This window comes from Eulemur rufifrons, chromosome 6 (genome assembly GCF_041146395.1).
Source record: "Eulemur rufifrons isolate Redbay chromosome 6, OSU_ERuf_1, whole genome shotgun sequence".
NCBI classification, from domain to species: Eukaryota; Metazoa; Chordata; class Mammalia; order Primates; family Lemuridae; genus Eulemur; species Eulemur rufifrons.
Window position 1 is genome coordinate 45,928,526 of NC_090988.1, and position 25,511 is coordinate 45,954,036.

Genomic DNA, 25,511 nt, shown 5'->3' on the forward strand with positions numbered 1-25,511 from the left:
CACCATAGAATTGTGTAGTGTATAAATTGCAGAGCCATACATGGTAGCTCCTGGGTTACCTGGCCGTGCGATGTTCAGGTCAACTACAGAGTTAGCCCACAGTCCTCCAGAAGACTTCCCTCACTTCTGACACTAACCGTAAGTTTTGGGGAGAGTTCCCCAAACTACACTTAGGTTAAATAATTGCTAGAAAGTTTCACAAAACTCATTGAAAACTGTTATAATACTGAACAATTATTGTTATTATAGAAATTAAGATCAGCCAGTGGGAGAGATACATAGAACAGAGTTTAGGAGGGATCCAAATGTGAAACTTCTACCATCCGCTCCCTGTGAAGTCAGGATGTGTTACTGTCTTGGCACTGATGTGTGACAATATGCATGGAGTACTACCAACTGGGGAAGCTCACCCAAGCCCTGGTATTTAGATTGGGGCTCCACTACATATGCATTATGTCCATGAAGTGGATTTCAGTCTCTAGTCTCCAGTTGTGACCCAAAGCCCTCATAGGATTGGTGTGGGTCAAAGCACTTACTCTAACTCACATTGTTACTATCTGGCTAATTCAAGGTTTCCAGAAAATACAGCCACTTTACTTTTTAGAAGGCCAGAGCAAAGGCCAGATCTCTTTATAGGCAAGACTAAGTTCTTTACCACACTTGGGTAAGTCCCTTAATTTCCTTTTATCTCTGTTCTCTCACTCTTAGAAGAAGCTAATCATATGTGATTGTTAAAGTTGTATTTTGGTTAATTATGAAGTATATAAACTAGTTAAGGTTATAGGACTAGAAAGTGAAAAATACGTCACTATATTTCCTTCAGTTGATCACTCCCTTCATGTATATACATATGGGTTCTGCCAGTCCAGTCTTGTTAATTTTGTCTTTGTTCCCAACTCCAATTCTTCTGATAGACACAGGCTTAGTCATTCTTGCTGATAGTTCTTGGGTTTGGCTTTTTGCCTACCTCACTGCACTAGTTTGTTTGTTTATTTATAAATTTCAAAATATTAAGGGGATATAAATGTTTTAAATTACATGGATCACTTTTGTAATGGTTGAGTCCTGGCTAAAGGTGTGCCTTTCACCCAAATAGTATTTATAGTACCCATTAAGTAGGTTTTTGGTGGGCCTGCAAATTAGTATAACTTCTATGGGACAGAGTATGGAGATTCCTCAAAGAACTAATAGTAGATCCACCATTAGATCCTGCACTAATTTATTATCTTCATCTGGGTTCTGTAATGATATTAGAACTTTACAAGTTTTTGTTCTTTTTGTTTTTAATTTCAAAATATTAAGGGAGTGGTACAAGTGCTTTTGTTAGATGAACACAGATGTAATGCTGAAGTCAGGGCTTTTGGTGTGCCTGTCACCAGAATAGTGTTCATTGTACCCAATACATAAGTTTTTATCCCTCACACCCCCTTCTTGCTTTCAATATCCTTTATATCTCTTTGTGCCCATGTGTACCTGTCATTTGTTCCTACTTATTTGTGAGAACATATGCTGTTTGTGTTTCCATTCCTGAGATATACTTAACTTAGGATAATTGTCTCCAGTTCCATCTAAGTTGCTGCAGAAGACATCATTTCATTCCTTCTTATGGCTGAGTAGTACTCCATGGTATATCTAGACACCACATTTTCTTTATCCGCTCATGAATTGATGGACACTTAGGCTGGGTTCACATCTTTGCAATTGTGAATTGTGCCATGATAAACATTCAAGTTCAGGTGTTTCTTTGATAAAATGACTTCTTTTCTTTTGGGTGAATACCCAGCAGTGGGATAGCTGATTGAATAGTAGGTCAACATTTATTTCTTTGTGGAATCTTCCATACTATTTTCCACAGGGGTTGTACTAATTTGCAATTCCACAGTGTATAAGCATTCCTTTCTTTCTGCATCCATGCCAGCATCTGTTGTTTTTTGACTTTTTAAATATGGCAATTCTGACAGGGTAAGGTAGTGTATTATTGTAGTTTTAATTTGCATTTTCCTGATGATTAATGATATTGAGCATTTTTCTTATGTTTAATGGCGATTTCTCTATCTTCTTTTGAAAAACTTCTGTTCATGTCTTTTGGTTGTTTGTTTCTTGCTGATTTGAGTTTTCTGTAGATTCTGGATATTAGTCCTTTGTCAGATGTATAGTTTGTGAATATTTTCTCCCATTATGTAGTTTGTCTATTCACTCTGTGGATTATTTTCTTTGCTATAAACAGAAGTCTTTTAATTTCCTTAAGTCCCATTTATTTATTTTTGTTGTTGCTGTATTTACCTTTGGGATCTTAGTCATAAATTCTTTGCCTAAGCTGGATGTGTAGAAGAGTTTTCCTACATTTTCTTCTAGAATTTTTGTTGTTCATGCCTTACATTTAAGTCTTTTATCAATCTTGAATTAATTTTTGTATATGGCAAGAGACAGGGGTCCTGTTTTCTTCTTCTGCATGTTGCTTTCCAATTTTCCAAGAACCATTTACTCAATAAATAGGGCTTCCTTTCCCCAGTGTATGCTGTCTGTTTTGTCAAAGATCAGTTGGTCATAGATAGATGATTTTATTTCTGGGTTTTCTACTCTGTTCCATTGGTCTATGTCTCTACTTTTATACCAATGCCATGCTATTTTGATTACTACAGGCTTGTCGTATAATTTGAAGTGAGGTATTGTCCAGATTTGTTCTTTTTGCTTAAGATTGCTTTGGCTATTTGGGCTCATTTTTGTTTCCAAAGGAAGCTGAGGATTATTTTTTTAAGTTCTCTGAAATATGATGTTGATATTTTAATGGGGATTGCATTGGATCTGTAAATCACTTTGGGCGGTATGGACATTTTAACAATGTTGATTCTACCAATCATGAGCAAGAAACATTTTTCCATTTGTTTGTGTCATTGCAATTTCTTTCATCAGTGTTTCATACTTCTCCTTGTAGGGATATTTCACCTCCTTGGTTAAGTATATTCCTAGATATTTTATTTTCTTTGTAGCTATTGTTGATGCTATTGAGTCCTTGATTTGACTCTCAGCTTGACTGTTATTAGTATATAGAAATGCTCCTGATTTTTGTACATTAATTTTGTAACCCGAGACTTTGCTGAATTTATTTATTAATTCCAGGAGTCTTTTGGTGGAGTCTTTAGGGTTTTCTAGATACAAGATTATATTATCAGCAAACAGGGATAGTTTGACCTCCCCTTCCCAATTTGGATGTCCTTTATGTCTTTAACTTGCCTGATGGTTCTGGCTAGGACTTTCAATACTATGCTGAATAGAAGCAGTGACAGTGGGCACCCTTGTCTTATTCTAGTTCTAGGGGGAATGCTTTTGACATTTCCACAATCAGTATAATGTTTGCTGTGGGTTTGTCATAATGGCTTTTATAATTTTGAAGGATGTTACTTCTATGCCTAGTTTGTTGAGGGTTTTTATTATTAAAGGGTGCTGGATTTTATCAAATGCTTTTTCTACATCTGTTGAGATAATTATATGGTCTTTGTTTTTGTCTATATGGTGAATCACATTTATTGTTTTGCATATGTTGAACCCTTGCATGCCTGGGATGAAATCCACTTGATCATGGTGAATTATCTTTTTGATGTGCTATTGAATTAACTTTACTAGTATTTTGTTGAGGACTTTTGCATCTATGTTCATAAGGGATATTGGTCTGTAGTTTTCTTTTTTACAGTGTCCTTTCCTAGCTTTGTTATCAAGTTGATACTGGCTTTGTAGAATGAGTTAGAGGGGATTCCATACTTCTCAATGTTATGAAATAGTTTTTGTAGGATAGGTGCCAGTTCTTATTTAAAGGTGTGGTAGAATTCATCTGTGAACCCATCTGGGCCAGGGCTATTTTTGTTGGAAGACTTTTTTATTACCGCTTCAATATTGCTGCTTCTTATGGGTCTATTCAGGATTTCTATTTCTTCCTGATTCAGGCTTAGGAGATTGTGTATTTCCAGTAATTTATCCACTTACTCTAGGTTTTTTATTTTGTTTGCATAGAGATTTTTATAGTATTTATGAATGATATTTTGTATTTCTGTAGTGTCACTTATAATGTCTCCTTTTTCATTTCTGATTGAGCTTATTTCAGTGATTTCTCTTCTACTTTTGGTGAATTTGGCTATTGTTCTATTAATTTTGTTTACCTTTCATAGAACTAACTTTTTGTTTCATTGATCCTTTCCATTTTTTTTTTTTGGTTTGCATTTCCTTTAGCTCTATTCTGAGCTTTGTTATTTCTTTTCTTCTCCTGCCTTTGGGTTTAGTTTGTTCTTTTTCTCATTTCTTGAGATGTGACATGAGTGTGTTAAGTTGTGATCTTTCTGTCTTTTTGATGAAGGTATTTAAAGCTATGAACTTTCCCCTTTTGACTGCTTTTTCTGTATTCCATAGATTTTGAAAACTTATGTTCCCTTTGTCATTCAGTTTGAGGAATCTTCTGATTTCCATGTTAATTTCATCATTGTCTCAAGGATCATTCAGCAGCAGATTGTTTAATTTCCAAGAATTTGTGTAGATTTGAGTGTTTTTCTTAGAATGATATCTGGTTTTATTACACTGTAGTCTGAGAAGATACGTGGTATGATTTAGAGTTTTTTGAATTTGCTGAGACTTGTTTTATGGTCTAAGATATGATCCATCTTGGAAAATGTTCCATGTGCAGATGAGAAATATATATATCCAGTAGTTTTTTTTTTTTTTATAGAATGTTCTATAAATGTCTGTTAGTTCCATTTATTCTAAAGTTGTTTAAGTTCAGTGTTTCTTTATTCACTTTCTGCTTTGATGATCTGTCCAATATATAATGACCATCTTTTTTTTTTTTTCACCATTGTTGATTTAAAGTTTATTTTATCTGATATAAAGATGGCTATACCTGCTTGCTTTTGGTTTCCACTTCTGTGTAATATTTTTTTCCATTCTTTTACCTTAAGTCTGTGTGAGTCCTTGTCTACAAAGTGTGACCTGTTGGCATACAGGGCATAGGGCATGGCCAAATGCTCTCTCCAAAATGTCCATCCATAGGTGGGCATCTACTTGCAGTTTTTAATTCTCTCCTGGAGAGTAGCATGTGTGGGCTTATTCTAATCTTCCATCTTGGCCCATCTTAAGTTTTGTTCTATTCTCACTAAACTTTAAGTTGAAGACTGTTCTCAAAGACTTTGCCTCATCAAATTCCCCACTGTCCAATAATGGAGTTCTATAATCATTATTTTATAGTCATTCCAAGGAATTCTCTTCTTTTCAATTTACTTTTTTAAAATCAGTCCAGAGTGCTACCATTATGTCATAGTAGCTGAAGATTCTCATTCAAATGCTGGTATTATTTTGTGCTTGGAGAGTATTAGGATGGAAGGTATAGGGTTTTCTTTGACTGATTTCTGAACCAATTGAGAAATATGACAGAAAAGTAAGTAAAGAGGGCCCCAAATTCCTTTATTAGAAAAATCTAGATATTAGAGAATGTGATTTTTATCTCCAGACAGTTAGATTTTCTATTAGTGAACCCCTAAGTTCAATATACACAAGCAGCTCATAGGGTACAGGGAAAATGTTTGGTCTTTGAAGGCAGAACCACTTCAAATGGGAAAAAGAGAAGAGCTAGCTAAGCATTTCTTGCTTTATTCTCCCCCAAATTTCCAAGGAAAAATTACTCTTCTGGGGATGAGTGAGCAAAAGAAATAGAGAGAGGCCAGGAGTATTATATAATTGAGCTTCCACTTTGTAGAAGAAATAATCAGGTATGATAATGGTCAATTATTGTAGGAATATCCCCAATTGTTACATGTTTTCCTGTATCCATAATTTTTGCTAGTCTTCTCTCACACTTACTCTGGGTTTGGCTATGTGCCTTACTTTGACTAATGGGAAAGTAGCAAATACCCAAGCTGTGGCTTAAAAGCACTTTGGAGCTTGCCCTCTCTTTCTAATATTAGAACTTCATGACCTCCCTGTGAACAAGAGCAGACAGCCTGAAGGAAGGTGAAGCACTACATGGAGAGAGGTCCAGTCATCTCAGCTGCCCCCGCTGAGGCATTCATAATCTAAGCAGCCCTAGGTGACCCCCTGGTTGAACAGAGATCACATGGGGAGTCTAGCAAAAGAATAACCCAGCTGAACCTATCCCACATTAAAAATCCACAGAATTGTAATAGAAATTAAGGTAGTTTTAAGCCACTTTGTTGTGGTAGATGTTGGGCAGCAGTAGATAACTGACAAATGGGGAAGATACCTACCCACAAAATAGGAGGTTTGTGGTTTCTATGGGAGAGGAGCAATGGGAGCATGTCTAAGATTCTGTAACAGGTAATATTTTATTACAGATAAAGAAAGACTAAGCCCCTCACCTTACTTCCTGGAATCTACAACAGTGGGGTCTGCTCATGGACAAAAAGAGCTGAGAAGGAAAAAATTAACTGTAACACTGATATACATAATGGATGAAGGTGCAATTTCTTTGTAGTATCTCTAATTAAAGCCACAAAATTCAAGATCCTAGGTTCATGTGAGACATCCTCTCCATATCATTTTTGTTCTAATTTTATATCCTATTCTATGTCAGTGTATCAAAAACTTTATGTTCTCAAGCAGTTTGCAATCTTTGATGGTAATTTACCTGGTGTTTCACTGGGATAGATGAGTTCCTGCCTTTGGATTTATACTTTTCAGGGCCAGAATTCTCATTTCAGAAGAATTCTCTTTCTTAATTTGATTTCTGACAATAAAAAATGGCACATAAAATATAAAGTCTATAAAAAGAAATCATCAACTGCGATTATAGAAACTGCTCTCCCAGTGGGAGAATTATGCAGCTATTACCAAAGCATGGCATAATGTGACAGCGTGAAATATAAATATGCATACAAATCAATATCACCTCATATTTCAGATAAACATGCACATCACAAACACTTCTGTACCAAAGACACCTTGATAAGGAGAATATACAAAAATATGTTTTGAGAATTTGTGTTTTGCTGGGTGAAATGTACAGGGGACTAACTTAATTCATTCAACAAACTTATATTGAATATTTGCTCTACATCAAGTACTTTTCTGGAGCTATAGGTACAGAGATACTAGACTTGGTTATTGCCTTCAGGGAAACTATTGTCTAGTGGGGGCAAGCAGTGTGATTAGTGTTATGACAAAGAGATACAGCTGGGACCACAGAGAAAGACTTTTAACCCAGAATGGGAGGACTTCTCAGCAGAGGCTTCCCAGGGACAATGTAGCCAAAGCCCATCCTGAAGTGGGAGTAGGAATTAGCCAATTAAGGTTGAGTGGGAAGGTTGATCTGAAGAAAGGAAATGAATTGTGCAAGACTGGATTGGGGTTGGAGTATCAAGCATTATGGAGACCTGCTGGACTACCAACCAGTATGACTAAAGCATAGAGCTCAAGAGTGTAGGGAAGAGGAATGTTGAGCAATGTGTCTGATGAATGAAATTGGTCCAGATGATAAAGAAACTTGTAGGATATCTTGAGGAGTTTGGACTTACCATGGTACAATGAGGAGTCAGTCAGTCATTAAGGGGTTTGAAACAGGCCTATGACCTGGTAAATTGATAAGGTTTGGTTTCTGAATCCAGAAAATAAACACTGAAGGTCCAAACCAAGGCAAAGGCATTGGGATTGAAGAGAAGTGGACAGATTCAAGAAATATATAGAATAAATAGATTTAGTTACATATTAATCAGAATATAAGAAACAAAGGAAACACTCAAGCTAGTTATTTTGAGGTGAATTTTTAATAAATTTTAACAGAGGTGAGGGAAGAATGTAGGAAAACTATAAAGAAGACTGATTCAGTGGGAAGTTATTCTGTTCTCTAGGCTTAACTAGCAAAGGAGAGAATAATTTCTGAAACCTGGTGAGAAAGAGCTGTATGGAAAGATCAACAAGGTCTTGAACCTTTGGTCACGGGTCACAGCCAGTTCATAGGGTCCTAGTGGAGATGGAGCCATGGGCATAACTACCCCAATTTCCCTCTCTTCCCTCTCTGCTGTGTTCCTAGGGCCTGCATTGGTGGCATGTAAGCTCACTGGTCCCTTCATGTGGAGCCAGCTCCTAGGGATGCAGAGCAAGGCAGAGACGAGAAGAAAGTGGATTTGGGGAGGCAAATGGAAGATATCCAGCACAGTAACATTGAATGTGGGGGATCAGAAGCAGGAGGACCAGTTTAATTTAGGATCTTCAAGATGGAGATCAACCCTTCAACGATTAGGAGAGACACAAGATGGAGATAAAGATTATATTATTTATAGGCCCTGGAGGGTACACACATGGAGGTCAGGGAATGTGTAGAAAGAGAGTAAGAGGGACCCATGGACCAATTCCTTTATTGATGTCCAGAGCATTATTCAAACAGGTTTCCTGCAGGGAGTTTTAAATGGTGGGTTTAAAGTGAGCAGGTACAAGTTCCAGGAGGTCACACTGTGACTGAGAGGCAGTCACTGTGGCACATCTGCACAGTTCATGTGAGGTGCGAGCGTCAGCAAGGCTAGTCAAGTAGGCTGCATCTAGCTGTCTCATAGGGGAGTAGTTACCAGGCAGCAGTCGTCTGAGGCAGATATCTGGATCAATCACATTGAAAAACTGGGAGGGGTGTAGAACTAGAAACTGTGTCAAGGGTGACTGAGCCCTGCTTCTGGTATGAAAACCCAACTTATATTTAAAATAGATGCTGGGGCAACATAAAATTAGAAGCATTCACTACAAGGAGTCAGGATGTCTAGAATTCTAGTGTAGAAGAAAGTGAACAGTGATCCCATTCATTGATATAAGGAAGTGCAAGGCAGATCAGTTTATCATTATATTTTGGAAAAGGGAAGCTTGAAGAAAATGAATTACGTTTTGGAGATACTGAGATTCAGATGCCTGAGAGACTTTTATTTATTCATTTAGCAAACCTATGCCAGGCTGTCTCTGTGATTACTGAAGGCCATTTATTTTAGGGACACCAAGTTCTATCTTCTTGGGGAGTCCCAGACCAACACCTTTTATATTTTAGATAGTATCGGTGATCCTGAGGATCTCTCCAAGTCAGTAATAAAGTCTAAACTGTTTATTGTGTTTAAATAAGGCTAGAGCCAGTCAAACATGTTTCCATAAAAATGATTAAACTAAAACACATTTTATTACATAGGTAGCATCAATTTAACACATCATATTGAGTTGAAGTAGCATGATGAAATGAAAAAAGGTAGGTTTGAAGCCAGACACAATTTAATTAGAATATGAGTTCTGTAATTTACTTGCTGTGTATCTTTGGGCAAGTAATATAAGTAATGCAATTTCTCTGAATCTCAGTTTACTATTTTGTATATGAAGATAACAATTTATATGTTTAATGTTCCTGACATAATGCTGAGAATGTAGCAGAAGTGCAATGGGGTTAAAGCAACATTAAAAACTCTCTGTTAAAATAATTTTTGAGTTGGAAATAATTTTTAGTATTGAAAATCAGTTCAATGATTGAAACATGTGTGCTAATCTTTGGCTAAAAAATCCATTCTTAGGTTTTCTGATTGTGACACACATACTAACATTTTTGTGTGGCCTCATCAAGCCTTAATAGTCCATTTCCCATAATATCGAGATATAAACAGATGGATTTTTTGATAATTATTTTTTTCTAAAAAATAATTAGAGCTCAGCCAAATATATTTCAACTATCAAATGGAATAAATTTTTCTGGAGAAACAGCATTCTTGGTCTCTTACACTTAGTTTGCTAATTGATGATAATTTTTATTGGCATTTCTGTAAATTGGGTAAGTTTGGGCATGTGTTACTTGTCTAGTCCATAGGACTATAAAGGTTGTTGGCATTAATTTTTCTAGATGAGAAAGATGTAAGAGCCCCAAGGTTCTGTTAGCTGCTTCAATGTCATCAAAAAGTACTCTAATTTACTATAGTCTGCACAGCTGGTGTCTTTTATGACATATTAACAGAGGGTGACACTTAAATATATGAGTGACACTCTACTAATTGAATTATATATTTTTAGCATCAATACATGCTCTTAAAGTAAGATGTGTGACTTATAAATGAGATTATTTAGAAACATTAAAATGAAGAGGTAATATTCTAATGGAAGCTTTATTTGGTTGCAAGAAACAGAAACAGTAAAAATTACTACAAGGTAAATGGAAGCTTCTTATAAACTGTGCTGGTATATAGGACCCAGAATGAAAACTTCTAAATGGCTAGGCCCTGCTAACACTGATAGTGGAAAGTTGCAACTAAAGCAAATTTCTCCATCTCTTTTGGTCCTATGGGAATTTGTGGTCACTCTTCAGTGATATCTCTGCCTCTTCCTGTGTATCTTCTCTCTTCCCTCTCTGTGTAGACCAGCATTTTCTTCTTTTCTTATCCTGAATGTGGCCCATCTCTTCACCTGCAGTCCATATAAGCCCTTAGCCATAGCATGCCCTACCCACTTGAATTAATTCTTCGTTATAACTGGCATTAACTTCTCAGGTCCATATTCTTAGCACCATTATATGACTAGACCAGCTGATCTTTCTTTTGAGCCAGGTCTCACAAGTCTCAGGGCACTGGCCAGTGAATGGTTGGCTGGTGTTGGATCAATCCACCCCTGGTCTAATATACTACGTTGCCACAGGGGTGGCATTCTATAGGCTGATGTTTATGCAGTGGGAGTTACGAGTGGGACGTAAAATGATAGCCATATTGTTTGCAAATAGAGTCCAATAGAAAAATATGATCAACTCATACCCATTCCAAAATGTACTGTGATTCATTCCTCTGTTATCTTTCAGTAATATAGAAGAAGGAAAGGAACTAATATGTACAACTTCTGACATTTAGGAAATTACCTTGAAGTTACAGCAGCCTCCAATTATACTATCAGGAAAGCTATCTCAGAGCTTATGGAACAGAAGGATTCATAGACCAATTTAAGGTGCTTGAATTGAATAGCTTATTAAATTAACTTAAAACATATAGTGAGAAGAAAGGAAAAGAGAAGCAAGGAGAAAGAGATCGGGTAGATTAATATACTTAGGCTAAGATGCAAGTGGGATGTACAGACCACACTACTCAAAATATGCTATGTTATGTATTTTGTTTCTCTCTCCGCTGTATCAGCCATTCTCTCTGGTGTGTATACAGGGACCAAAATTAAGACTTGAGCAAAAGGGCCCAATAAACAGAACGTATCTGGGGGCCTAAACATGCAGTTGGTTTTTCATAGAGATGCAGGAGTAAGTATACATGGCAAAGCTATAGCTCACTAATTAGCCTGACAAGCAGTTATAGATTTTATTTGTGTTTCTTGAGCAAAGGATACACTGAACTGTATGGGGCTATACTGGGTGACTGCTTTTTGGATGACATAGCTATTCAGCCGAGAGGTGGCATATTTATTATTTCCTTCTTTTCTTCTTCCCTACCTCAATTCCTCCATTTCTCTCTCCTTTCTCCTTTTCTCTCAAGGAATCTTAACATTTGTTAGATGATCTTAATATTCTGCCAGGGCTGAGTCTATATAACTTCCTATCTCATCTTTCTCTCTCCTCCTGGTCACCATTGTTGTTTTAGACTCAGATCCAACTTCTCAGAATTTGTAAGAAAGAGAGTGATCTCTAAATGTTCATGTTAAAGGTATTATGACTTGTCTTTTCAATAGTATAGGGAGTTTCACTTATGAGGCAGAACATCTGAGTTGTTAGTTCAGAAAAGATATCAAGAAGGTTGTTCATATAACATGTTGTCAGCCTCTTGGTTTTTACTGTATAGGCCTTCCTAGTTCTCTGAGACATAAAAATGTGTCATTTAAAAGGCATTAGATACATTTCTTCGGTTTAACATGTTTAATGAGTCTCAGACATCATAAAAAGTTGTAGAGTCTATAACTCTTATGCCCTCAGTGTTGCAAATGATCTACAGGGAGCCAGAGGGTACTAAAGGATTATAAAATGTAGGTTAGCCATCATATCCCAGATTATGTTCTCTGTTTCTCTGTTTTATATTTTTCAAAAGGTAAATTGATAAAATTTGTTTGGGAATGAAAATGTTGGTAGGAGACTCTAAAAGGCATGGTTTCTTCCTTTATTTTCTGGTGAGCAATCTGAGAATAGGAAAGATAAATGGCATGCCCAATGTTCCACAGTGGTTTCTCAAGATTGCTATTCATCCATTCACTCATTCAATCAACAAACATACCGAATCCTACTACATACCAGGCACCGTGAACAAGACTAAGTCCCAACCCGTCCCTCAAGATACCTCATATATCTCAAGTGTCACAATGTTTCTACCCTAATTTTGTCTTCCTCTGAAGTCTCAGGATCCTTTTTGATGGTACCTCTTTGTAGACCATCTCCTTTCTCATCTACTCCTGCACTCCCGTCTTTCTCCTCCACTCCCTTCTTCTTCCCTACTTCCTTCTTTCTCTCCTTTCTTCCTGGACATTTACTAAGTAACTTTTTTTTCAGGGCACTGGAATAGACACTGGGAAGACAATGCAGACTAAAAGTTTCTGCTTTTAAGGGGCTCACAGTGTAAGTGGAGATAGACATATCAAGCCCAAAATTACAATACAATATGACAAAGTTTCTGTTTTACATTTAATTGTATACATCGCTTCCATTTAGCCCATAGTAACAGCTCCATAATTTCTTTAGAGACTAAATCTTTAAAATTAGAATCTAGTTCCAAGTCATTTTTGTAGTTTCCAGAGTCCTTTATGTGTGTTGCATGTGTAATAAATGTTCCTGAATTAAATTTGAGTGGATCAAAGTGCTGTGCAAATCCTGTGAGACACTTTAGGTCATGTTTTACTATCTTTGGTTTCTTGCTGCCTTCCCTTTCCGAGTTTTGTTTTTTCTCCTGTGCTGTGATGAAAATAATTAACTATTATTGTCCACTTATATTGTGTCAAGCAAATGGTACTAAGTAAATACACATTTTACAGATGAAAGAATTGAGGCCTAGAGAGATTAAGAAATCTTATCAAAATCATGATGCTATAAAGTTGAAGAAGCTTGGATTTGGTTCCATTGTGTGAACTCTTGTTTATGATTCTGCATAGAACAGTGTGGTAGGTACAAAATAATATATTTGAAATCAAGTAGCCTAGACTGTTTTATATGAACTTGAGTAAATTAATTAATCCCTATGAGTTTTAGTTTGCTGGAAATTGGATAGTAATATTTACTTTAAATTATTGCCTTAAGAATTAAATAAAATAAATATTCATTACATTCCTGGCACTAAAGAAATACTGTCCCCTTCCTCTACTCCTTTCTATTTAGAGACTCTGTATTCTTGAGAATGGTACCTACTGTTAGTTTCTACTAATTTCCTGGGAAATGAACATTTTATACTGGGGTGGAAATGCCTTGTATCTTTTATAGGATTTAGGAGGAAGTGAGTAATATGGAGGTGAGGGGCAATACTATACAAAATTTCAGTTAGAGATAAGTAAAAATAATACAAAATTTCAGTTAGAGATAAGTAAAAATAATGCCAATTATGTTTTTTCATCCAAGTTTATGGACCCCAGAAATCTCTTTATAATCCTATTGGTGATCTGTGGACCCCAGATTGAGACATTTTCCTAGGACTTCCTGTTAGCTGTCCTCTCTCCCTGTCTTCTTTACTGGACCACCATGACCTGCCCCTGGGTCTTCCTTATTGGTATATATTTAATAGTTTTGTATAAATATCTTGGAATGTTACTAATACGGGATAAACTACCAGCATCTGTAAAAATAAGGAAGCTTGAGCTGTCAATTTTGCTTGAGGCTGCACAATGCAGTGATAAAATTTTGTTTTTCTACCCTTGCCATTTCTTGCCTTTAAAAAAAACCCAATTATTTAGTGGGAGAATCAAGGGGTGGGAGAAGGAAGATGGCAATTGCAGATGGAGCATAAGGACCACATAGCTCATAGTAGCTTTCCAGATGAGCATGAATATGCAGATTTTAGGCATATGATAATCAAAAGACCTAGAGGTTCTTTTCCCACTCTCTTTGTATTTCAGTGCTACATTCTGATGATCCTAATTAGGTTTTTCTTCCATATGCATTAGGATTTCAATTATGATTGTATGTGTATTAGTTTATAAACAGAAAAGAATACCATCTCATCTCATGAATCATCTGATCTCTGTCAGTGCAGCAATGACAGGCAGGCTATCTTCTAGCCTCGATGTTCTGTGTGTCTGTTCCCACTGAAGTTGTGTGAGGTGGAATGCACCCACACCTCTGTGCATCTAAAAGAACACAGCTTGTTTGGTGTAAACTGCTCCTATCCTCAATGAACAAAAGAGTGCATCCCTAAACTACCACAGGTTATTTTACTAATATAATTTGTATTCATCAGTGTGGTGTCCTGAACAAAAGAGATAACAATCCTATTTATAATAGGATTATTTATAGATAGTCGGTGTATATATATATAATCTCTGTGTGTGTGTGTATATATACACACATATATACATACATATATATATACATATACATATACACACACACACACACACACACACACAGCGTCATCTCCCTGTAGGAAAATGTCCAAACGCTACAATATGGTGTATCACACAAAGTCTGTAGGATTTGGCCTATGCTTGCCTTTCAGTTTCTCTCCCTGCACTATCTCACATGCACTCTGAGATTGAGCCACATCAAACGATCTTCAGATCCCCAGACACACTGGTCCATTTCAGCCTCTGTGCTCCTGTACATGTTGTCCCCACTGGCTAGAATCTATTCATCCTGCTGTTTTCTGGTGAACTCAAAATTTTGTGTAAAGTGCACCTTATTCGACAAAACTTCTTTAGAAATCTTTCTCTCACCTTTCTGGGAAGAGTTGAGCACTTTATTGCCTGTGTTCTCACACTGCTAGATTTGGTGTTTGTATATTGATAGAATTTGTTTATTGGAGATCTGCTTAGTCATGGGCTACGTTGATGAATAAGACAGATGTCCCCTGCCTTCCCAGAGCTTATGGCTCCACAAACATTCCACATCACTGTATCTTCTTATTTACCAGTTTCTTTTCATCAACTCAAATAAGAATCACAGACTTCTTTACCTTAATTTTCACTCAAACAACTCACAAAAGAATTTATGTTATAGTAAACTTTATTTGCAGAGGGGTTTTTACATTGCAGACACTGAACATATAAAATTCAAGATTAGATACCTCCTTTTTTAAAATTTTACCACTCCACTGCCAGGAATTGATGAAATTTCTCAGAACGTTCCAGCTTTCTTCCAGGCTGACTTTTCTCTTTGCTTCTCTAAGACACAATCACATCTTAATTTTTTATAACAGTTTTTTTTAGAACAATTTAAATTTTCATTTCCTTATTCACTTCCAGGCATACTTTCCAGAACTAATAACTCATTTTAGTGTTCTGCTAAAAAAGTACCATCTGTCCTGGATCTTACTCTCTAACAATGCAGAAGTGGTGGTAAAAGTTTGGAAATTTTTTTATTTTGTTCTCTTCTCCACGGTAAGTGGAAGGAGCAATGTGGAGATTTTTTTCCCTGTGAATACAATTTGTGCACATCATTCAAACTTTCAGAAGGCAAAAGCAAAAACTTGTAATCAGGTTTGGTTAAAAATAATATAAAAATTCTGCTATAATATGATGCTATATATGTATACAGCATTAATAGCTTTATAAAAATTGTAATTTCATCTTTACTATGAGATAATAATAAAAGATTAACAGATTGTATAAAGATAGATTTAGTTTTAATATGAAAAACTGGGGTTTGCTAAAACATGGATGGGTTTACTGAGTCAGAACTTGGGTTATATGTAATAAAATACCATTTTGTAAACTTTTAAAAGACAGTCTGTTACAAATATTTTTAGCCATAAATCAACTGCTTCATAGGTCCCTCCCATTCTTTCTGATTTTACCACAAAAAGTTTCTGTGGCACGTGGAAGTATTGAGCCATCATTTCATTATACTTTTGAATTCTTACATGTTTAAAGATAGATTTACTTACTCAGCTTATTTGTTTGCAGAGGCTAACATTTTCCTGGCTCTTTGGATGTAGGCTTGTGTGAATTGGAATGGAATGGATTTCTATGTGCTTAATTTTATTTTCATGTTGTTATTATTTCTGATACTATTTGGTATTTTTCATTCTGGGAAAATGTTATGTACATTTATTTTAGATTTATGATCAAAATCCACATGGTATTTTATGTCTTTGTTCAGTTTATGTTTGATCTGCATTTTGAACAGTGTTCGAAACCAAAATTTTTAATGATTGTATTAATATAATACTTCATTAAATTGATATCAGAGTTTACTTCACCATTTCCCCAGGGTTAAATAATTAAGTTGCTTATTTCCATTTTTTCATCATTATAAGTAATTCTGTGATTAATATCTACATGGATTTGACTTTTTTCATATTTTGAATTCCTAGAAATATGATGACTGTCAATAAAATTATTTTTAAGCTCTTGGTTTCCAGAGTTTCCCAAAGGCTGGAATCAGTATACAATACTACCAACTATATAGAAGAGTTACTGTCTTACTGCTCACCAGTCAGCAATGTGTAAACTCCCTAAAGATACACATGATATGAAAGATGTTACCTCATTGTTGCTACCACGAGTTAATTTCTATATTGCTACGATTGGAGTAATATTATTAAAATTTTATATATTTGGTTATTAATTGCTTTTTCTCTTTTGTGACTTGTTTAATTTGTGTCCTCTATCTACTATTCAATCTGTTATAGTCTTTTTTTTTTTTTTTTTGAGACAGAGTCTCACTCTGTTGCCCAGGCTAGAGTGAGTGCCGTGGCGTCAGCCTAGCTCACAGCAACCTCAAACTCCTGAGCTCAAGGGATCCTCCTGTCTCAGCCTCCCGAGTAGCTGGGACTACAGGCATGCACCACCATGCCCGGCTAATTTTTTCTATATATATTTTTAGCTGTCCATATAATTTCTTTCTATTTTTAGTAGAGATGGGGTCTCGCTCTTGCTCAGGCTGGTCTCGAACTCCTGAGCTCAAACGATCTGCCCACCTCGGCCTCCCAGAGTGCTAGGATTACAGGCGTGAGCCACCGTGCCCGGCTTCAATCTGTTATAGTCTTAGATTATAGCCTTAGCATTTTTTTTGTTTTACTCTATAAGGCCTTTAGATATAATAAGGTTATTTCACTAATATTTCTGGCAAATATTCCCCACAATTTTATTTTACCTTTTAATATTTTAAAAATTTGCCATTAACATTTAAGAGATTTTAAACCTTCATATCATCAAATCTGTAGATCCTTTCTCCTATGTGAGAAGCCAGAAGACTGGAATAGATATCTTGACCTCCAGGCTTTTGATTTTGTAGTTCTTTGGTCTTATAATTTTATCATACAGAATCAGCTTCCACTTTTTTTTTCTTTCTGCTTTAAGATGGTATGTCTTAGTGGACCTTATTGTTTTTAATCTACATTTCTGAGTATCAATTTCTTTGGAAATAAATGAAATTTAAATTTTATCATAATTAATGCTAATAAGCATGATTAAAAATTCAATGAATAATTCAAGAGAATTTTATATAAAAATCATTGAAAAGGTAGCTGTGGTTTGTAAACTGTGTGGCCATGTATTTTATTGCTACTCTTCACAACAGCTAAGAAAACACAGTTATGTTGTCTATTTGGCTGCAAAGCCTATAAGCGTCCTCTCTACTTTTATGCTTTAGAGATCAGAGAATTCTGTTTTATGGACATTCTTAACAGTAACATGAATTCAATAATGATAAAAAGATATTGAGAACCTATGATGTGCTATGTATTCTTCTAGGGGCTGATGATACAAATAAGCAAATCCCCGTTTTTCTGGTGTTTGTATTTGGAAGAATTGCATTATATAAAGCCTCCCTCTGTCACTGTCTTCTTCTCTCTCTTTTTTTTCTCCCTTTTCTTCTTCTCCTTTTTCTTCTTTTTAAATAAGGAAAATATTGTGTCAGGAAGAAACTGGTTTTAAATAAGTATGACTAAAAAATCCTTCAATATAATAGTTAGAAAAACTTAATGCCGTGGAAAGAAACCCAAGAAATAAAAAATCTACAAAAGATATGTCTTTGAACAGACAAATATTATGGACTTTTGAAATTCATTACTTCTTTGGTGCCTGGGAGATTGACTGGCTGTGGCTTTCTCTCTTTTTCTTAGAGGGATAAAGATCACATCTAATATATTTTCTAACCAACCCTACACATTCCAATAAACTGTATAAGTATGAATATAGCTTCTTATTTTCCTCTTTCAATTAGTTATTAATAAAAACTTCAATGCACATGCCAGCTTGAGCATCTATTTCATATTCTCCTCAAGATATCTACATATCGGCAGGGGCTATGAGGTCAGAGTCCTCTAAATCAGTGGTCCCCAACCTTTTTGACACCAGGGACTGGTTTCATGGAAGACAATTTTTCCACAGACTGGGGTAGGGGGATGGTTTCAGGATGATTCAAGCACATTACACTTATTGTGTAGTTGAACGTCTCTGCTAATGATAATCTGTATTTGCAGCCTCCTCAGCACTAGCATAACCGCCTCAGCTCCACCTCAGATCATCAGGCATTAGATTCTCATATGGAGTGTGCAGCCTAGATCCCTCGCATGCACAGTTCACAGTAGGGTTTGTGCTCCTATGAGAATCTAATGTTGCCATTGATCTGACAGGAGGCGGAGCTTATGCGGTGCTGTGAGCAATGGGGAACTGCTGTAAACATAGATAAAGCTTTACTTGCTCACCTGCTGCTCACCTCCTGCTGTGTGGCCTGGTTCCTAACTGGCCACAGACTGGTACCCATCTACAGCTCCAGAGGTTGGGGACTGCAGGTCTAAATAACTTGGGGTAGCGTTTTGGATATCAATGCTGAGGGAAATGTGAGGGAATCTGTTGGGGTGTATGTGTCAAAGGAGCAGTTCTGGGCCAACCAGAGACATGGATGAGCCTGTCTTTACTGGCTTGTGCCAGGGCTTCCTTCACAGCCCCCTCTATTCTCTCTTTTCTTTCCATCTGCCTTTAACAAAGTGCCTGTCTTAGTTAAGGGTAACTGGGGTGCATGAAACCAACACCTCATCAACATAGATCAAGAAAAAGAGAGCTGTTGGAAGGATTCAGGGAAACCTCACAGAAGCCAACTGTAGAAACACAATTGGGAGCTTCCTGCTTTATAGTTTCCACTTCTTTTTGTATACCTATCTTGCTCCCATGCTTGTTTCTTAAGAGGAGCTCGTACTTCTTACTAACCAGCATGTACAAAGCAGAAAGTGGCTGTCAGGGCTGAGGCTACATGATTTCATGTCATCTGACCAGCTTTATAGTCTCTGTTTATTCCCAGGAGGGAGAAAGTGTGACAGGTTGCTGGCCAGTCTATGGACTGACTAGCTTTCAGCCAGGTCCCACACTTGCCAATAACTGTAGCCCAAGCAGAAGGGTGGTCGTTATGGCTACATTTATATTAGGCAGGAACTATGTGATGATTCTCTGAGAAAAAATGAAAGGGCAGAAAAACTGACCATGGGCTGGGCATGGTGGCTCACGCCTGTAATCCTAGCACTCTGGGAGGCTGAGGCGGGCAGATCATTTGAGCTCAGGAGTTCGAGATCAGCCTGAGCAAGAGCGAGACCCCATCTCTACTAAAAATAGAAAGAAATTATATGGACAGCTAAAAATATATATATAAAAAATTAGCCAGGCATGGTGGCGCATGCCTGTAGTCCCAGCTACTCGGGAGGCTGAGGCAGGAGGATTGCTTGAGCCCAGGAGTTTGAGGTTGCTGTGAGCTAGGCTGACGCCACGGCACTCTAGCCCGGGCAACAGAGTGAGACTCTGTCTCAAAAAAAAAAAAAAAAAAAAAAAATTGACCATGTTAATTTAATTATGTTAAATGTTAATGAAATGAATGAAAAAATAAGCATCTGTTATAGTAACAAAACATAAGCAGTAAGACATAAAATCTCACTACAATTTAATGTCAAAAAAGTTTGAAAATATTTATCAAAAGTGAAAAAATATAAGAACGAGTAAATAATACATAAAATTGTAAGGGATAGAAAACAAAGCAGTCAAGGAGTTTACAAATTCAGCCTTTTAACAGTATTTATTGCATGTCAACTTCATATGCACAATAAAATAAGATTCCACATTCAACCCTATCATTGCTTCTAATAAAATTTCTGGTAAACTCCAACTATTTCCTCAAGACTCAAGTTAAATATTATCCTCACTGAGCAGCTTTTCATGATCTCTTCATGTATAACTAACCTTACTTTTTAAGAAAGGTTTACTATGTTTATTACATTTATCTGTTTTCATTGAAAGTGACTTTAAGGAAAAGTGTTTATCTTATTTATTTTTTTTTTGTGTGTGTGACATCTGTGCTTGGAAAAGTGCCTGATGTGGGACATGGTCAGGAAATATGTGAATAAATAAATGAGTGAATTAGACTTACAGAGGCATCTTTTTAATCAAGCATAATTCACAACAACAAAAAATCATCAGGAAGAACATGAGTTTCTTTAAAATTCCATGGCTCAGTGAAAAATTGTTTCTGATCATATTTGTGCCTAAACAGTATTGATCAATATTGATGATTTCATTTCTTATTTAATTATTAAACTTATCTGCCAATTGCTTGAGGGTAGGAATCATTTTTGGATCCCCTGTGTCTGGCACTATGCATAGATTATGAAAGGGCTTCAATTCTATAGGTACATTGTGCAAAAGTCCTTTTGAAAGACATTTTCTTGATAAAATGGCTCTTTGTTTTAATTCTCAATTTTTTTCTTTCATGAAAATGTAAGTACCTCTCATTAAAATGTTTTCCAGGTGGTATTAACTTAAGAAAAACTATATTTACATCCTTCAAAACAGATACATTTTGAACAAATTGGTGTGAGCTAAATCTTGAGTCACACTCCAGATACAACTGGTAGAGTTGTCATAATCACGTGCAGCATACTCGTACTAGGTGCCAGAATCCCTTCTTTGGAAAATTCTGTAGTCTTCTGGGAAAGACAGACAGATGGGTCAGCAATGCAGGGACCTGAGCCTGGAAGGATGCACTGGGAGTTACGGGAATCCAGAAGGGAACTGTACACCTTGCCCAATCTGGGAGGTTCTGAGACTTTCCAGGGAAGAGAAACAGTTGAGCTGATTTTTTAAAATGGTGAGTAGAATCTACCCAGGCAGAGAAGGAGGAGTCTCTAAGAAGGGAAGAAAAATATCCCAAAAATACAGAGGTCAGGGAGAGATAATGACTCATTTTGGATGTCTGAGTAGTTCCATGTGGGTGGACTATAGGCTGTATTTGTGATAATGGTGGGAATTGAGGTCAGAACAGAAAAGGCCTTGTATAGCATGATAGAGTGTTAAAACTTTTTCCCAAAGACTGTGTGGTATCATAGAAAGGCGTTAGGGTGGCACTAGTTTGTGGAAGAAAATTTGTACATTTGCAATGGGGAACAAGATGAATAAACTATTAACACAAATATTGTAGCAGTGGAATCTGCAGAACTTTATCATTATGACAACTGAATAGCAGAGTCTAGGATTCACGTTTTTCTCTGGAAAGACTGAATAGTGATTCCATTCACTCATGCATTCATCTGTTTATTTCAGTCCATAAATACTAACTTAGTGTCCACCATTGCCAGAGAACTGTTTTAATCACTATAAATAAAAACATGAATAGATTGTGGGCCTTGATTTCTAGGAGTTCATAGCCTTGCAGGGAAGACAGAGATCTAGAAAACAGTGATAATGCAGTATGTTAATTATAATGAATTTTTTTTTAATTTTTATTTTTTGTTTGTTTTTCAGCTCGTTAAGGGGGTACAAAAGATCAGGCTATATACATTGCCCATGCCTCCCCATGCCCCCGAGTCTGAGCTTCAGTTGTGTCCATTCCCTAGACAGTGCACATCACACTCATCATGTAGGTGTGCACTCCTCCCCTCCCCCCACCCCATCCCCCCCAGTCAGAACTTCAATCGTGTCCATTCCCCAGGCAGTGCGCATCGCACTCATCAGGTAGGTATACACCCATCCCTTCCACCCAGCCCCGACCTCTGTCCGATACCCAAGTGGTGTTAATCCCAAATGTGCACTCAGGGAAACCAGTTTGCTGGTGAGTACATGTGGTGCTTGTTTTTCCATTCTTGGGATACTTCACTTAATAGAATGGGTTCCAGCTCTCTCCAGGAGAACCAAAGAGATGCCATATCACCATAATTATAATGAATTTTTAAGTGTAAGGTAGAATGGGGACTTAGAATGAAATGTAATTAATTTTTCTTGGGGGAGACTAGGAAAGTCTGAGAAAGGTAATAATTCTTACACTAGGTCTTAAATTAGGAATAGAATACTCCAAGTGTACAAGGAAAAAATTTACTCCAGAGAAGGGAATGTCATGAGCAAAAGCATGATGCTTTCAAGAAACCACAAGTGGTTCAGTATGACTTAAACATAAATCTTGAGATAGTTTGGTGGTGGGGCTGGTATGTGGGGCTAAGCATCATGATTTTAGTGATCATGCTAAGAATTTTGTACTTTACTGGGCAAATCAGTAGTTCTCCACTGGGAGAGTACATCAGACTCATCTGAAGACTTCAAATACATTTCTTTTTTTTTTTTTTTTTTTTCAATTTTCTTTTTTTTTTTTTATTTCATCTTATTGTTATGGGGGATACAGAATTGCAGGTTACATACGTTGTCCATGTACCGCCTTTCCCCCCAAGTCAGAGCTCCAGGCGTGTCTGATCCCCAGATAGTGCACGTTGCACCCACCATGTAGGTATATATCCCTCACAAATACATTTCTGATGTGTGGGCTCACCCTTGGGCTCCCATACACCCAAAGGTGAACCTCAAGTACACGTTATTATCAAAGTTTTAGGGACTAATTTGATGCAAAGCCACTGTAGGCAATAGTGGAAACACTGAAGGAGTCAAGCCTTTTTTCAAGGTCAAAGTATTCCCTTCATTTTCTATTGTTGTGGTATGACCTACACTTGTGTCGTAAAGCACAAATTGGTCATATTGCTTACTGCTCAACTGTTAATAATCAATTGCCACTTTCTAATCAAATTCACAGACTAAATGGAATCTAATGACTATGAAACCAGCCTCTTTCATCCACGTATCCTTCCTAGAAATTACATAGTGTGAAAATAGCCATGAATAATTTTTTTCAAAATCATGTTTGTCATAAAATCTTCCCAAAATATATAATTGAAGAATTCAATAGATTTTAAATGAAAGAATCAAGGAAGACTGATACTTGTCTTACTCTTTTCAATTTGCTTAGTAATTAGTAGGGAAATACAATGTTTGGTAAATGGAGGAAACAAAAGTGATATCTGTATCTTTTGTTATCAAAATAGATAAACTATCTAGGTTGACAACAGGAAATGAAATGATGATTTCAAGCAGAAAAATAGATAATATCCCATCCCTGATGAAATGGTAGTGAGAGCATATGAATACTTGGGAGATAGGCCGTTGAGGATACATCACAGCTTGAGGTTTCAGCATCATTTTCAAAGAACTCGGTAGGAATGCCTGGATTTCACTTCTTAATTTTGTATGGCATTGGAGATAATTAAAATCAGCTTATTGACTAGGGGAGTGGGTAAAATATTGGGTGAATTAACAAGTTCCTTCTGTTTTAATTCTATTACTGCTAGCATTATTTGGAATAAGGGAAAGAGTCACAAAATTACATGGCTAAAGAAACTAAAAAAGTAATTCAGTTCAGTTCTCTACCTCACATTTAAATATACTTTCTTATAACAATATTGCTTTTCCTTTAATTCATAACTTATAAAATAATGTGACTTCTATACAGTAGGCAATTAATAAATATGGGTTGAATTGATAAGTATATGAATATTTTTCGTAAGATCCCAGTCAAATGGTTTTCCAGCCTTTTCTCATATACCTCTAGTGATTGGGTTATGAATGCATTTGGACAGTTCTGTTTCAAAGCTTTTCTTCCTCTTAAACATATACCGTTGTGGTAGAGATTATGCATTTTGGACTTCAGCAATCCTGGGTTACTATCCACTGCTCATCTGTCATAAATTATTTAACTTCTCTAAGCCCCTATTTCCTCACCCACAGAATGAAACCTACTACTTGTATCATTGTTGGGATTAAATGAGATGATTCACATAGAATACCTATCACAGTGCCTAATGGATAACAAATGGTTGATAAATGTTAGCTTATTATCATTGTTAATAACATTATTATCTCCCTATATATTTTGCCACTGGTCTTAGCTATCTTCTATGGAGCCATATGGAACAAATCTAATTTATCTTTCAACACAAAGCCTTTTACATATTTGAAGATGATTATCATATAATTTAAGTGGATAGAGGTAAAGAAGATAAAGTAGGTGATTTTTAAAAAATGATACCTATCGTTCTATTCTCTACCTCCATGAGATCAACTTTTTTCACTCCTGAATATGTACTCCATAAATATAAACAATGAAAACATTTTTAAAAACTATTTTAAAAACCCAAAGGAAATAGAGGAGGCTAAAGAGACAAGACAACAAATTGCAATACCTGACCCTAGACTAGACCCTGTATTGAGGGGGAAAATGCTATAAAGGCTCTACTGGGGCAGTTAACAAATTAAAACTTGGACAGTAGCCTAGACAAAAAAGCATGGTATTGATGTTAAATTTCCTGAAGCTGATAGTTGTACTGTGATTATGTAGGAATATATGCCTGTACTAAGAATATGTGCTGAAATATATAGGGACAAAGGGCCCTAATACATGCAAATTACCCTTAAATGATTAAAAAATGAATGCTATGCCATGAGATTTGATATCCTAACACTATACTTCCCATTCTTGATATTTATCACCATCACTATAGTGTACAACTTTTTTTTTTTTTTTTTTTTTTTTTGAGACAGAGTCTCACTCTGTTGCCCAGGCTAGAGTGCCGTGGCATCAGCCTAGCTCACAGCAACCTCAAACTCCTGGGCTCAAGCGATCCTCCTGCCTCAGCCTCCCGAGTAGCTGGGACTACAGGCATGCACCACCATGCCCGGCTAATTTTTTCTATATATATATTTAGCTGTCTATATAATTTCTTTCTATTTTTAGTAGAGATGGGGTCTCACTCTTGCTCAGGCTGGTCTTGAACTCCTGAGCTCAAACGATCCGCCCACCTCGGCCTCCCAGAGTGCTAGGATTACAGGCGTGAGCCACCGCGCCCGGCCGTGTGCAACTTGTTAAAGTGCCACACATATATGTTAATTTCTTTCTTTGTGTGCATCATGAAAAGAGTGATTTGATCCTTGAGTAGCAATAAAAATTTATGGTGAAATGTTCTATGTAGATCAATTTTCTTAAAATCTGAATGAATTCTTTTCCATTATTGTTAGGCCATTTCTTAATAACAGTTGTCTGAATTCATGTTTCTTATCTAGGCTATGTAATCTTTGTTCTTTGGACTAGA